General features: G+C 45.7%; 1 protein-coding gene across 2 annotated transcripts in view; it reads left to right on the top strand.

The window, feature by feature from the left end:
* TM2D1 (TM2 domain containing 1) overlaps positions 1 to 15,754 on the top strand; it is a 77,066-nt gene extending 61,312 nt beyond the window's left edge. Inside the window, exons 8-9 of one of the 2 annotated variants that reach the window (XR_016350246.1) lie at positions 3,135 to 3,533; positions 13,655 to 14,321. The gene's annotated coding sequence lies outside the window, so the exon portion shown is untranslated. Of the gene's footprint in view, positions 1 to 3,134 lie in introns of both variants that reach the window. The other variant, XM_075936131.2, reaches the window with a different exon arrangement.
* Positions 15,755 to 16,603: the final 849 nt, after the last annotated feature.

Below are 16,603 nucleotides of genomic sequence, written 5' to 3'. Positions count from 1 at the left end.
AGAAAAAAATGAAAGGCCCAATTCCCAATTATCCTAAGGGCCTTTTAAACCACTCTGGCAATGTAAAGGAGATGTAGTAAAAAGGGAAAATGGGCCTAAATGTCAACAGTAAATCAATCAGTGTCCCAGTGATAAATATACATTTCATTGTGGTCACATGGGAAGAGTTTGGAAACTGGAGAGTGTCCAGTAAGGCATTCACTTCCAGCAGTGAAACAAAATGGTTCTTATGTTATCAGATGAAAAAATATAGAACTATAACGCAGCTGTCTTTCCTAGGTTTAGATGGCTTCCATTGGTATAGTATCTGATCACCTTACACTAGTTAATGCATTTATCTCCACAACCTGCCGGTGAGGTAGGGAAATGCTACCATCTGCACTTTAGAGATGGGGAAACAAGGCACAAAGAAGCTAAGCAGCTTGCCCTGGGTCACACAAGAAGACTGTGGCAGAGCAGGGAACACATGTCTTTTGAGTCCTAGTTGAGTGCCTTAATCACTGGACTGTCTTTACTATTCATTTAGCCGCTTTTCAGGAGCTGCAGATCTGTGTTTTTGAGTCCCTCTACAGAATGGTTGGTAATATTTACTGACCAACTTCAAACTTCAGTGTTGTGAAGTTGTGACAGTGTTTGACAGTATCAGGAAGAAACAATGTGGAATCCCATGGTACCTTAGAGACTAAGGCTACGTCTAGATTACGGGGTTTTTATGGGATACTTCTGGTATCCCTCAAAAACCCCGCTGCATCCAAAGAATGTGTTTGCTCTTCCACATTTTTTCATGGAAGAGCAAATGCACTCTTTCAGGGAGCCCTGTATTCCTCATTTCATGAGGCATAAGGGCTCTGCTGAAAGAGGAGGTCTTTCTGCCATTAAATGGTGGAAAAGCCTCTTCTGCAAAAAAAAGCGGAAAAAGCTACGCAAAATGTGGAGCGCATTTTACATAGTTTTTTCCCTAAAAATGTCACAGTCTAGACCTAGCCTAACAGATTTATTAGGGCATAAGTTTTCATAGATAAAACCCACTTCATTAGATGAGCTGGAATGGGAATTAGAGGCAGGGGATTAGACTTGATGGTCCCTTCCAGTTCTAGTATTCTATGATATAAGAACAACAAAAGACGTTACTTGTCAAGTGTTCTTATATACAGGGCTCGACAATTAATGTAATTTACTTGCCCGTGGTGAGTAGATTACAAGCCGGCACAGCCGCGCAGCGCAGTCAGCACATGCACAACGCAGTCAGAGCATGCACAGCATGCCAAACCACGTGGCTGGCGAGCAGGGCTCGCCGCGGCTTGGCGAGCCGTGTGTGTGTGTGTGTGTGTGTGTGTGTGTGTGTGTGTGTGTGTGTGCGCGCGTGCATGCGCGCACACACACACGCACACACACACCCTGGATTCTGTAATTTCCAGTCCAACTCATCTGATGAAGTGGGTTTTATCTATGAAAGCTTATGCCCTAATAAGTCTGTTACTCACTAAGGTGCCACAGGATTCCTTGTTATTTTTGCAGATACAGACTAACATGGCTACCCCTTTCAGACATGGGGTACGTCTAGACTACATGCCTCATCCCAGGAGGCATACCTGGGAGGTCAACAAATGCCTTTGGTGTCGACCGCAGAGCATCCAGACTACCACGCTGAGCCAACAAACAGGTGATCGGCTCAGCGCGGCAGCCATTTAAATTTAAATGAAGTGGCAATTATTTAAATCGCCGCTTCATTTTCCTATGCTGGGTAGCCTAATCTACATGCCTCTGGCGACAGAGGCAAGTAGTCTAGACGTACCCATAGTATCAGGAAAGGCACCCAAAGAGCCAACCTAGTAAGTGCTGGCAGCCTGGACAATGCCTTTTTGAGCAACCTACCCTGAACTCTCTGGAAGGTGCCCTGTATATGTGTGTTTGTGATTAAATTCATATGGGAAAACCAATATTTATAAATAACATCTAGCTACAATAGCCATAATCATGACTGTAAGTTGCATATTAAGGACTTATTTAATTAATATACAACATCCTTCCCCCTCCACATCCATCAGTTCATTTCTTTGCTCTCAAATCCTTCCTTTCGGTTCACTCCTTCATAATCCATCTACTGTCTCCTTTCCTGTTTCTAGTCAGTTCCCTTTTCCCCAGCCTCATATCTGTCAATTCCTACTTACTGTATGTCTTATCCACTAGAGCAGTCCTGTGGCACCTTACAGACTAACACATTTATGTCATGAGCTTTCGTGGGTAAAACCCACTTCATCAGATGAGTTGAAGTTGGAAATTACAGAATCCAGGGTATATATAATAGCAAAAAGAATTTGTAGTACCAGTGTTAATGAAGCTATCCACTGGAAGACACTGCTGCTTACTCACCTGGAGCTGGGATGGGGCCTGAAGGCTTGATGTGAAATGAAAGGTGTGGTGGACTTGGCCTGTTGGTGGCCACTAGTCAGGAGCATGACCCAGCCTGCTTGCGGAGCAGTGTCAGGTAACTTTGTGAGGCTAACCATCTACTTATGGCTGGATAGTCAGACACATCACGTGGAGCCAGGGGAGTCATTTTGGCCCAGCTAATTTGTGGAAGTAGGAAGGAAACTGGTTCAACAGCTGTACTAATGGCTCACTTCTCTGCCTGCACTCTGTATTCCACCTGCTTTCCCAGTGTTGATCCTCAGATACAGCATACATGTACACCAGGACTTTCCGCTTGCTACTCAGCATGGGGCCAATTTTGAAAGCACAGTAGCATATGCACACAACTCCTAGTACAAATCAGGAGTGCACAGAACTGTGCCTTTCAAAAAACTGGCCTTGACAGAGTCTGTGTGTATATAGGAAATGTGTGCTATTGGCTTTATCACATTAAGTCACAATATTTACCCATTCCTAGACTGTAATACTTTGGTGACAGCAATTCTTTAAGTGAGATGTTTCCTTTGTAGCACCAATTACTGTGTAACATATTGTGATACACATATAAAAACATATGCGGCAATTAAAACTAATGTGTATTTTAGCATACTATTTTACATCATTTAAAAATAATAATGTGGTTTTCAAGGCCAGAATTGCTGATTTCACTGTGTTGTGGTGGTGGGGCAAAAGGTGACCCTTTGAAATCTCTTTTTCCACAGTTCGGTGCAGAAGAATCAGTTCTGTGACAATAATATGCCACTTTTTTTATTCGCACCTTTTAAAAATGATCACCAACTGTTTTGGAAACTATATATGGTACATTTGCTGTAGAGACAAGAATCCCTTCCTCCACCACTGAAAGACAACCACTTCTGGAATGGAACATGACAAGTCTTGAAGAGTGCTGAGCAACAACTAATAAGGAAGTAGGGGGAACTCCCCAACAAAGTGTTGGGCCAGATCCTCGTTGAAGTGAATCATCTTAACTTCATTGACTTAATGGGAGCTATGCTGGAAAGCCCTCACTGTAACAAACTTATATTGCAGATGGAATTTAGCCTGAGAGAATGTGAACACCTGGAATGAAGTTTGGCCAAGATGTCAAAGCTAACACCAAGGTAGGGACCAGTGTCTCCTATAAGCTGAGCACTTGTTCAGGAGAGATTCAGATGCCACCCAGATGATTAGCAGAATGCCCACAGTTAGGTTTTGTTTCTATTGGTGGTGCACGTGCCACAGTGCACATAAAAATTATTCTACACAGGGGTTGAAAAAATCCTCACGTTGATGAAAAAGATTGGTTGGGATAATTAATAAATTACCTTTAAAGGGCTCTCTAAAAACCAGAATTGATCAGGATCTCAGGACTGATTTGCATCTCATCTGAAAGACAGCATCTAATTGCTCTTAAGGCCATGTTGAGGCTTTGGCTCAGTACAAACTCAGAAAAGAGTTCACCCATGAGTCAATTCCTAATCCCTATTGAACCTGGTTTCCTTGTGGGTTTCCTCTCAAGCATAGACAGCATAGTACAGTTTATTTTGTAAAATCAGATCAAATTATAATTTGAACAAACAAGCAGGGTTTGAGCAGGGCATGTCAGAAGTTTAGTGTGAAATCCCAGTTCCATTGAACTTAATGGGAGTTTTGCTATGGACTTCAATATCAATAGAGTCACGATTTCACCACAAAGGTTTGATCCAAAACTCATTGGAGTTTCTCCTAAAGTATGACTTTGGCTTAGTTCATAAAACTGGTTCTCACTGACCCTAACTATTGCTCTGAATTCTTTAGGTTTGTAAAAATCGTATTGTTTATATGTCAAATCAAATAGAAAATGTTTATAACATACAACAGAATAAGTTATTACATATCTCTCCTGCCTTACTTGGGCTTTTTTGTCATTGGGTGTGTTGATAAGGGCTTGGTGGAAGATGAATGAATATGTTTCAGAAACTTATACCCAACTTGCTCTTGCTATATAACTACATGGGTTATATATTTTCCTGCTGGTAAAATTGCTGCCAATAGCTCATCCATGACTGCAAAACTTAGCAACAGGCCAGAAATTTAGAAACTAAATAGGGGAATTTTGGGGAGGAGCAGAGAGTTTATTTTAACTCTGTATTTGTCACTGACATAACCACTGCTAGAATACTGGGTCCAGATCTCCTGCCCGTAATTCCAGGATGTTGATAAATTGAAATAAGTTCAGAAAAGACCCCTGAGAATGATTAAAGCAGAGGTTCCCAAACTTTTCAGCATCATGCCCCCTTCTTGATTTTTGAGAAACCCTCACGCACCCCCTCTCAAAAAAATAGCAGCAAAACTTGGGGTGGGATTGACAGGGGTGTGTGGGGCTGGGTTGCCTCACGACCTCCCTGGAAGTTCTTCACGCCCCCCGGGGGGACACACACCCCAGTTTGGGAACCCATGGATTAAAGGATTAGTTTAAGAGTAAGAAAATTCCGACCTGCTGGCCAGATCCCCCACCTCCATGTTTACCTTTGCCTCTGCAGGTATCAGAGGATTGCAGCTCTCGTTGACCGTGAATCGCCAATGCAAGTACTGGGAAACAGCATCGCAGTCCGTGACCCTTTCTGCCATTCACACTGGCCACAAACAGTGATTTGCAGCCAACCAGAGTGGTGATCCTCTGATACCTGAGGAGACACAGATAAATATTGTGGTGGCAGCCCACCAGGGACTAACACTGCAGGCTGCCGGGTTTTTTATTGTCAACCCCTAGATTAGACAGTATGTCTTATAATGGTAGACACAAGGAGCACCATCTCTTTAGCTTCAGAAAGAGAAGGTTAAGGGGGATCTGAGTGCTGTCTAAGTATCTACATGGGGAACAAATATTTAATACTGGACTGTAGCTGAGAAAAGAACAACACAATCCAATGGCTGAAAGCAGCATCTAGACAAATAGAGACTAGAAATAAGATCTAAACCATCAGAATAATGTATCCAGGGTCATGGTGAAATTTCTATTACAGACCATTTTTAAATCAAGACTGGATGTTTTTCTAAGATATCTGTGCTAGGAATTATTTTGGGGAAGCTCTGTGGCCTGGGTTATACACGTCAGACTAGATGATCAGAAAGGCCTTTTGGAATCGATGAATGTTTTCTGGTAGTAGGAAGTACCTATAAGAACCGTAGGGAAGCTTCAGTAGTCTTTATGCCTAGGCATAGATGGGACCCCAAACTTTTCTGCCACTTTTGCCTAACTTACTTCCTCAGCCTCACACTGGCACATACTATCAGATGAAATGGCACCTACTGATATGTTTTCCTCCCATTTGGCTCATATAGTAGCCCCTTTGGCCTAGGTCTACACTAGACCAAGCAGTTTGGCTTAAAGTATGCCATCCAGCTATGCAAAATGCGTAGCTGGATTCGACTTACCTTAAGTTGAGCTGCCGCAGTGTCTACACTGCGAGCTGATGACGGGAGCACACACTTCCATTGGCTTCCCTTACTCCTCACACAATGAGGAATTTAGGATGCCGTTGGGGGCTGCCCTCAGTGTTTGATTGGGGGGGTCTACATTAGACCCATTCAATCGAACACTAGAAGATCAACCTCCAGAGGGTCGATCTTCTCCGTAGTATAGACATGCCTTTGGAGAGGCAACATTTAGGAGTTAAAGCACTGGGCTATGTGCCAGGAGACCCAAGTTCTATTCCTGGCTCTTTTATTTACTCCCTTTTAGGCCTTGAGCAAGACACATCACCTGTCTGCCTCAGAGTCTCCATCTGTAAGATGGGGCTAATAATGCTAGCCCAGCTTTATAAAGCACTTTGATCTGTACAGAAGAAGTGGTAAGTATTGCTTTTGCAAGCTCCTATGTAGCAAAATGCAAGGTCAGAGATCCCTCATTTTTTCCTGCTGCCAGTGAATATTTGACAGTAAATGTGAACATTTCTTCTATATTAAATGTTTCGATCCCTGCAGGTTTGATTAAAAGCTCTTCTAGAGTGCTTACAACAACAAAAAGCTCTTTTTTCAGAGTTCTAATGAAGAAATAAAATAAACATTTGGTAAGTAATACAGCATATGGTTATTGTTTGCTACAAGGACAGGGGAAAAACGTTACTCCATAATGTGGCAAAAGTGCTGCAGCTGTAACATCTCATTAAATGTTTCACTTCATTTAATAAAAATAAAATAAAAAATAAAATAAAATAGTAATGCTGTACTTCAAATTATTTCCCCCTCCCAAACCTGATATGTGGTTTCAATGCCTTCTGCTGTAACAGCTTTAGATGGTTTGCATGTGATATTAGTTAGATCTGGAATCTGTTTTCAATTCAGTCGCTTTAGAATGTATTTTACAGTGATTCATTAGTCACAAAATGTTGACAAGTAGTTGTAAGTGTGCCATCTCTCTCATTGTTTATATGCAAGTGCTGCAACTAAAATGATTTATTTATGTTTTAATTAAAATTTGTGGATAGACCAGTGATTTTTAGCAGTGCCATTTCTAATTTGTGGTCTCAAGAAAAAAAATCAATAACCTTATACCATTTATATTTTTATAGTTACCTCAGGCATTTATAATGCAGCCCTGCCGTTCACCTGCATTCTAACTCAAAGGAGAGCTACCCACTCAATATAAATCTTGAAAGCGAAAAAGAGTCTATATTTTAGAGCCTCTTCCATTCTATTAAGCTAAGAGAGAAATGTAACGCCTTCAATTCTCATGTCAAAGCACATGTCTAAAATTAATATAGCAAGTAAATTGATGTACTGTAAGTTTTACAACACCTGACTGAATCTTTAACGGATACTTAGAATTTTAATAATTTAAGCACATTGATTTTCCCCCTTGAAATATGGTGCACAATGCTGGAAATATAACCCACGGGGTCTTTAGAAATAACATGCAACCCCTCCCCCCCCCAAGTTTTTATGAAGAAAGAATGTGTTCTATTCATTGTAGGATCATAAATTGTGATTAAAAAGAGGCTGTGTCAATATGTTGAATTGTATACACAGTGAAGTAACTACTTCATAAAGATGCCTGTAAAAATCTAGATAAGGCAGAGAAAAGGAAGTGAATGTTCAGCTATTTGTTATTGCAATATATGACCCTCAGTAACTTTGCAAATCTTTTATTGCTTTGGAGGTTGAAGTCATCACTTAGAACTATTTGGGAGTATTTTTAATGATATTTTTGAGCATCCCAGGAAGTTGAGCTAAATGCATGTATGTTTGCTGACTTAAATAAAGAATGTCAGAATCTCAGGGGCAGAACATTTATCATTTGGATGAGAGGTAAAACCAAGGTCCCGATCTCTTACACTCACGAAAGAGTCCATGGTACTGTTCACAAAGGGAGTGATTTTAAATCTTGTATCATGATTAAATCCTTCAATACTCTGCCTCCCTAACTTCCTTTTACATTTGCAGCTGGATATGTTATTCCTCAATGTTTTTCTAGTCTAGCGCGTAGTGTTCTTGTGCACATATTCTGCTCCAGAGATGTCTGGGTTTCATAAGTGGATGAAGTGGTCTCAATGCATGAAGTTCTTGCTTATGGCTGTAAGAGCATTCAGGGATTCTTTGGAATGAAAGGCACTGTTTAATGTCAGGCGGTATTTGATCACTGATTTTAGTTTCTCTCTGCCTGGGATGGACTGGGAAACCTACACTATGCTCTGGAAAGAGTGGTTTTCAGGACTTGGAAGTTGTTGCTGGTAATGGCTTATCTTCAGCTGCAATTTAGTCTTCCCAGGTATTCTGATCTTTAGTCAAGTCATAGTCACTCTCCTCTTCACAAGTATGGTCCCTTCAGTAATAAATCATTCACCACCACTCCAATCCTTCTGTTAGAAAACACCACCCACATCACCTACAGATGTACAGTACATACATGGTATTTCCATGTCTCTAATTTGCCTTATCTCCAACACTCAGTCACAAAAAGAAGCTAGCTGGTTGTGGCACCCTGAACACTTATAAAGAGTTCTGCTTTAGGCAGCATTGTCAACTCCCACCATTTTAGCCCATGTCTCATTATATTTAGTGTTCTACTTGTCTCCACGACACTGAGAGCCAGGACAGGCAGCTATAAACAAATTTTATGGGACCATGGGAAACTTGGCCACACCCATGATAAATGGACATCCAGCTAACTAAAATCATGCTGGACCATGGATGTTGCCAGCAATGTTCCCTGTTAATATTTTCCATCCATGTGCAGAATTTTTCCATCCATATGTGGAATAATTTTTGATGTACACTGAGGCATGTGTGAATTTGCACCACCAAGAGAAACAAAAACCTAATTGCGGGCGCTCTGCTAATCAGCTGAGTAGCATTGGAATCTCTCCTGAGTGGCCTCACAGCTTACAGGGAACACTGATTGCTGGACCAGAAAGTGTCGGACTAGGGAGGTTCAATGTCTATTGTTTAGCAGCCATGGATATGAGAACATTTTTAATTGCAGTTGCTCCTTTTGCTTTTTTATTGACTTTTGCAACTTAGCTTGAGATGTCTGCCTCTTTCAGAGTCTGGCCTTTCTGCGGCCTTGCTGTGACCCTCTTACTCAGGGGTGGGCAATAATTTTTGGTTGGGGGACAACTCCAAAATTTTAGAAAGTGGTCAAGGGCCACATTTTTCTAAATTTAAAAAAAATTTAGAAAGTGGTAGAGGAGCACAGGGTCTAGGATGGAGGTTGAGTGCAGAAGGGCGCACAGGGTAAGGGACTGGGGTGTAGGAGATGATGTGAGGGCTGAGAGGGAGTTTAGGTGAAGGAGAGGGTGGTGACCTGGGGCAGGGCCTGGGAGGGTGTCTGGGTGCAAGAGAGGGTTCTGGCCTCAGGGAGAGGTTTAGGAGGGGGTACAGGGTCTGGGAGGGCGTTGTGACCTGGAGCAGGAGGGTGCTGAGGGTTTGGATGGTGACCTGGCAGAGGGAGTTGGGAGATGCGGAAGGCGTAGGGGTGTCAGAGACAGGCTTTGTCTGGGAGGTGCTTACCTAAGCCATCAGGCCTGCAGCACCCCCAAGGCAGGCTGGGCTCCCTGCCTGCTGTAGCCCCAGATCACTTTAAACGGAAGGCTTGTTCCCTCCATGTGGGTCTCAGCTCTGGGAAGGGAAAGAGGCTTGTGCTATCCACATCCCCTAGTCCGATCTCTCAGCTCCTATTGGCTGGTTGTTTCCAGTCTATAGGAATTGAGGATTGGGCTGGGGGTAGGGAAATCACACGAAGCCTTCCCCTCCCTGCAGAGCAAAGAGCTGCACAAATTGGGCTTTCAACTTCGGCAGCTGTGTGCATGAGAGTCCTGGCAAGGTGGTCCGTGGGCCGGATCCGGTGGCTTAGTGGGTCGGCTCTGGCCCCCCAGCTGTAGTTTGCCCAGCCCTGCTTTTATAGTATGACTATGCTGCTATAAAGACCCATAGCATGGCTGCAGCTGGTCTAGGACAACTGACTTAAACTAGCTGGGTTGAGTGTGCAGAGCTAAAAACCGCAATGTTGATGTTTGGACTTAGAGCCTGGACTGGTTGCCTGCTCAGGAGCAGGAAAGTCTTGGAGCCCAGATGCCACAGACTTTTTGTATTGCAGCATAGGTGAGCTATATCAGCTTCTGTGACAGCACAAGCAGTTCCTTTTAAATAGGCAGGGTGTGTCTCCTCTGTGAGCATTATACCTGATTGAACACGTTGTTTGTAACTAACCCTAGCTATGCAGAGTGTGCTTCCTTGCTGGTCCGTGATCCTATATGGTTAAATTATTCCACAGAGGATTTTTTTCTGTGAAATTCTTTTAATTTCAGTGGGAATGCATAATGAGTAAGTCCAGGTAGATTCCAGCCCAAAGGCAGCTGTCACTTGGATTGATGTAAATTCAGAGTAACTCCAATTAAGTTGCTTAGAATTTGCTTTGGTGTATCTGTGTCCAGCAGCATGTCACATTCTTACTGTAATTCCAGTTTTCCCAATGCCAAATGTTCAAAAATCACAAGTCAGGCCTCTAGGGGTACGTCTAGACTACATGGCTCCGTCGACGGAGCCATGTAGATTTGTTTGTTTGGCAAAGGGAAATAAAGCCGCAATTTAAATAATCGCGGCTTAATTTAAATTTAACTGGCTACCCCGCTCTGCCGATCAGCTATTTGTCGGCAGATCGGGGCAGTCTGTACGCTCCCCTGCCGACATGAAAGCCCTTTATCGACTTCCCCGGTAAACCTCATCCTACGAGGCATAACGGGGAGGTCGATAAAGGGCTTTCAGGTCGGCGCGGGACTATCCAGACTAGCGCGCTGAGCCTACAAACAGCTGATCAGCTGTTTGTCAGCTTAGCGCAGCAGCCATTTAAATTTATATGAAGCCGCGATTATTTAAATCGCGGCTTCATTTCCTTCTGCTGATCAGCCTAATCTTCATGGCTCCATCGACGGAGCCATGTATTTTAGACACACCCTAGAATAATAAGAGTAGCTTAAAACTCATGAGATTTAAAAAATAGTACATGTAGGCCCAGATCCTCAATTAAATTTAGGTGCCTAGCTCCCATTGGCTGCAATGGAAATTAGTCACTTAATTACGTTTCAGGATCTGGGTTAGGAGTTCTTTTTAATTTGCCTTTTGGTTTTGAAGCATTCGGGTTTCATGTTTTCAAGCTTTTTCCTGCAACCAGGAAGGATAAAAAGAACATAAGAATGGCCATATTGGGTCAGACCAAAGGTCCATCTAGCCCAGTATCCTGTCTTCCAACAGTAGCCAATGCCAAATGTCCCAGAGGGAGTGAACAGAAGAGGTAATCATCAAGTGAACCCTCTCCTGTCATCCATTCCCAGACCCTGAAAAACAGAGGCTAGGAACACTATTCCTACCCATCCTGGCTAATAAGTATTGATGGACCGAACCTTCATGAATGTATCTAGTTCTTTTTTTTAACCCTGTTAAAGTCCCAATCTTCATAAGAGGTTAACTGTGCACTGCATGAAGAAAAACTTCCTTTTCTTTTGTGTGAAGAAAAACTTTCTTTTGTTTGTTTTAAACCTTCTACCTATTAAAATTACTTTTGTTCAAACATGGCTGCTTAGATTCTCAGAGAATAACTTGATTCCAACAGCTGGTGATTTTAGAAGAAAGCACTAAATATAGTCAACCTTATGATAAAATCGAAAGAGTTGACAACATAGTCTTCTTCTTGCGCATGGTGCCCAGGGTATTTTATTACCTTCCATACACTCATAAGACAGGCTTGTTGAAATAAAGGTTCGCCATACACATACCAAATCTCCATTTGTATTGTCTAAACTTCTTGAGATGATTTATAATCTTGCCATAACAATGATCTTCTGGCTGAAAAAGCCAAACATTCAATTTTGAGAGTGAAGGGTTAGGATATAATTCCTTGATAAACACTTGGTTTTTTTTGTAAAAACCTAACAGCTGGATTTAGCCTTTTACTTAATATAATTCAGTGTAAATGCATAAGTGAAGTTATACATGTTTACATGTACTTGGCTGTGTTCCCCCTTCCAAGGGAGCTAATAAATTCAGTTAGTCTTCCAATCAGAGTATTGTTTCCGTTTTACTCATGGCACAACAATAACTCAGTTTCATGGTTCTTTTACACAAACTATTCCCGGGATAACATGCTGCATACATTTTTATAAAGGTATAACTTCCAATGAAGGTGAAACTCCTGCAATTTAAAATCCCCTTCATGAAGGGACACTCACTGCTCCATTGCAGAGACTATAATGCCCCAGTTTAATTGACCTCAATAAAGAAATTGCCTTGCCCTCTGGGCATGAGGGGGAACCTTAAATGGCTTCATGCTCTCTTGCAGCTACAGCTGCAGCCACGCTGTCCCGGCCGCTCTGGAGGGAGGCCCCGCTGCTGTGGCCATGCAGTACTGGAGGCCAGAGCCCCTGCTGCTAGAGCCACATAGTCCAGGGGCTGGCCCCGAGGCACCACAGCCACAGGCCACCCCTGAGGCTGTAGGTGCTGCTGCCGCATTCACACAGCCTGGGGCCAACTGCAGAGGCCAGAGTTGCCACAGGCTGTCCTAGGCTGCCCCAGAGGCACCCCGGCCACAGGCTGCCCCAGATGTGCTGCTGCTTCTGCTGCAGCCTTGCAGTGTGGAGCTGGCCCCAGAGGCGCTGCAGCCATGTGTGGCCAGGCTGCCCCAGAATCCGGAGGTGCACAGCCTGGGGCCGGCCCCACAGGCACTGCTATCACAGCCACACAATCCGGGGCCGGCCCCAGAGGTGCTGCTACCGTGACCACGTGGTTGGGGCAGGCCCAAGTGGTGCCGCTACTCTGCCCACGTGGCCTGGGGCCAGCCTGGAGGCGCGCTACCATGGCCTGGCGCTCTCCCCAAAGGCACCACTACCGTGGCCAGGCGGCCCAGGGCCAGCCCCAGAGCTGCCACTACTGCACCCACATGGCCTGGGGCTGGCCCCAGAGGTGCTATGGCAGCAGCACCTCCAGCCTCCTTAGTCAGCCCCAGACTACATGGCTGCAGTAGTGTGCCTCGGGGGCCGGCCATGGGCCACCTGTTGAGGAGCTGGCCCTGTTGAGGAGCCTCAGCCCCAGCGCTGCCTCCTCTCCAGAGGCTGCGTGGGGGGAGGGGCTGAGCTCCTTCCCCCACAGCACATGGCAGTTAGGGTGTGTCTAGGCTATGCTGTTTTTTTGGAAAAAAGTTGCCTTTTTCAAAAAAAACTTCACCTGCGGCTAGAGTACTGCCGTGTTCTTTCAACAGTAAATTGAAAGAACACGGCAGTTTTGTCGACAGTGGTAAATCTCATTTTATGAGGAATAACACCTTTTTCAACAGACACCTCTGACTCCAGGGAGCAGGCTGGTCACAAGGGCATATGCACGACGGCGCACAGCCCACCGCACGTGTCACACCTAGCACTTGGGCATGTATGCACAAGCTGACACAACAATCGCTCCTGCAGACAGTGTGGTGGGTGTGTGGGTGGGGGCCCTAGGAGACCCAAGCAGCTCCAGGCCCCTGTCTTACGTCTTGTGACTCTCTGTGGCTGGACACTTTCCTGGACTAACTGGGATGTTGGGGGAGGGGAAGAAGGGGGGGCATTTCCCTAGCCACCTTGGGGCCCCTGTGAGGTCGGGGCTGCTGGCCAGGCCAGACGTGGGCTTGCAATGAGAACAGTCCCATCCCTTGTTCTAAGGACTTACTCACTGATCACAAGCAGGGACAGTGTGTACATTCATAAAACTGACCACGTCTCCCTCTTCTCCTCCACAGTGGGACCTGCCAGATCAGAGCGCTGTGGGACACCTGTACCATCACCCACCCGGTCCCACAGAAGCCTCAGGCACTGGTGGCTCTACAATGACCTCATGCGGAGGCATGTAGAGGCCCTGGATCGGATGGAGGAGACCATGGCTGGAAGGGCACGGGAAGAGGCTCGGTGGCACGACTGCTTGCTGGAGGATTTCCTCCCGCAGTGGATGGCAATGTTTGGGAGTATCCGTGAGGCCCTGAGTGTCCCAGGTCCTGTCCCCATTTCCGCTCCTCCCATTCAGCCTGCTCCAGCTCCCTCTGCCCCCCCTTCCTCTCCCTCAGCCCCGGCCCCCCCTTCTGCCCCTTCAGACCCTGCCTCCCCTTCCTCCACCTCACCCCCTGCCCCTCCACCCCCTCTGTTATTGCAGACCCAGCTGCAGTCTCCCCACCCCCACTGTCCCAGGCCCCACTTGACCCCGAGCACGTTTAGGGCCATGGACCCGAGGCAGCAGACTTTTGCGGGCCAGGCGACACCCTGAGCCCTAAACCTCCCTTCATCCCTCCTCCAGGTTTACATCCCCCCTCCTCCCCAGGTTTAAAAAGACTTTGTTAGTTTAACAAGAAAGTTTATTTTTGCAAACATTTTGCACACAGTTTTATTTTGTTAACAAAAGTTAATTCTTTGCACATTGTTTGATAATAAACAGAACGTTTTTGATATAAAACCTGATGGGTGGGTGTTAATTGTCTGGAGACTAGTGCAGGGATGGGTTGTGGGAGTAAAGGTCTTAGGGAGGGGGGGCCAGGCCAACAGGCTCCATTGAGAAGGCCCTGGGGAGAGTCTTTCATGCAGGGCCTCCCAGATGCAGACCCCCACCTGATGGGCTTGGCTAATGGCAGCTGTCCGGGGCTGCTCAAACCGCCTCCTCTCGACATCAGCCCATATCTCCCACCCAGGTGGAGAATCCTGTTCAGCACCTCTGAGTTGATGGCCCTCACCACCTGCAGAAATAGACACATACAAACACACAGAATAGGAAGTTAGAGGGGTTGCCCGAGTCTTTGGGCAGTGCCTCCGCTCTCCCCCCCCCCCAAAGAACCCAGGAGTCCCCCCCTCAGGTGTCCGCTCCCAGCAACAGGGCAGGGTGAGGCCAGGAGTCCTCCCCCACTCCCACTCCATTGCCCCCTCCCCGCCCTTTCCTGTTACACTCCCGCTACCCCATGTGGACTGTCCCCTCAGAGGGACTTACCTCCATCAACATGGCGTCAACAGTAGATCTCCCCACGTCAAACTGGTGTCCCACTGAATGGTAGCTATCAAGAGTGGCCAGCTTCTAGAGGGCAATAGCCACCCTCTTCTCCAGGGGGATGGCAGGGTGCAGGTGGGCGTCCTTTTGTTGCAGGGCAGGGGCGAGCCAGGTGCACAGCTCCTGGAAGGTGGCCTTACGCATCCTGAAGTTTCTGAGCAAAGCCTGGTCATCCCACTGCTCCATGATGAGCCGGTCCCACCAATCTGAACTTGTCTCCAGCCTCCAAAATCGCCTCTCGTGGAAGAAGTTCGGTGGCAAGAACAATGTTGTTGCAGCCCGAACGAGAGGCTGAAAGCTGAATCCAGACCTGGCATGAACACCGTAAAAGTCTCATGGAGCTGCAGCAGAACTTGAAGCAATACAGAGTGGGCCCATCGCCTGCCCAGGGGCAGCTCCAGCTCCATCGCAAAAAAACAATTCAAAGCACAAAAAAACAGGAAAAAAAATGCTGTGGTGTCCCAGAAAGCAGGGCACTCCAACCAAGCACTGCAGAAGCGTTGCTGTCCCGCTAGGAGGTAGGCAAGCCAGCTGCAGCAGCAGAGGACCGGCTGTTCAGGGGAGGTCCCTTTAAGCACACATCTCTGTGAAGAGCATGCTGCAGGACCCAGAAGTAAAGGCTGCCCCCATGCCCTGGTAGAAGTGCTTCCAGTTGCCTTTTTTTCAGCAGAGCGTCCAGGCAGTCTGGATGCTCTTTTTCGAAGAAGTGCATTGCTTTTTTGCTCGGCTTAGTGCAATCTAGAGGCTCTTTTTCAAAAGAGGCTTTTTTGAAAGTATCTTTTGAAAAAGCCTCCTTCAAAAGAGGCATGTAATCTAGATGTAGCCTTGGGGGGCTGGAGTGGGGGGCGGAGCCTGGACATGCCTCACGAGCCAGATTAAAACCCAAGATGGGCCAGATCTGGCCTGCTCAGAGACTTTTGCCCACCTCTGTTCTAAACCCTCTTAGTCAGGGAAGGCCTCTTCCCAGCATCAACAAGCCCCTTGTAAATAGGTAAGAATTCTGATCCCCATTTATGGAGGGAGAAGGTGAGGAATAAAGATATTGTGACTTACTTAAGACCACATAGCAAGTCATTGGGAGGCCAAAATTGGTGCTACAGTCTTGGCTCCGAATCTTCTGTATAGTCCAGTAGGTCATATTTCTCCTCAAGTGTCAAATACCACTGATGTGCAGAGAACGTATGTGCATAAGTGCTATTACTATGCACCATGGGACCCTCATTTTAATTGTGGACTATGGGCACTGCCACAACATAAATAATAGCAATTAGAAAAAAGAATATTTCCAGGCTGACTAAACTTCACTGTGGGTAATATTCACAGCAGTGTAGTTGGCCCACTGAACACGGATTGTTGACTAATTAAATATGCTTAAGTCCTCTCTTATAATAGGATAGCCACCTTTCAGGCTTTCTGTGAGTGCTCTGCGTAGGGTGAATTTCACGCCGTGGATATGGGATGCAAGCTTGTTATATAATAATACACTGTCAGCCTAATATTTTGAATTTAGAATGTTGAGTGCTTGCCATCTCTTTCTTTCTCTCTCTCTCTTTTCTGGGGTTTATACTAGGGGGCTGTGTCTACATTGGCACCCTTGGATGCTAATGAGACAAGTTGGAATTGCAAATGCCGTGGGGGATTTAAATATCCCCCGCGGCATTTG

Source organism: Pelodiscus sinensis, chromosome 9, assembly GCF_052426305.1.
Source record: "Pelodiscus sinensis isolate ZL-2025 chromosome 9, ASM5242630v1, whole genome shotgun sequence".
Classification (NCBI taxonomy): Eukaryota; Metazoa; Chordata; order Testudines; family Trionychidae; genus Pelodiscus; species Pelodiscus sinensis.
This window is presented reverse-complemented; position numbering and strand designations above follow the sequence as displayed.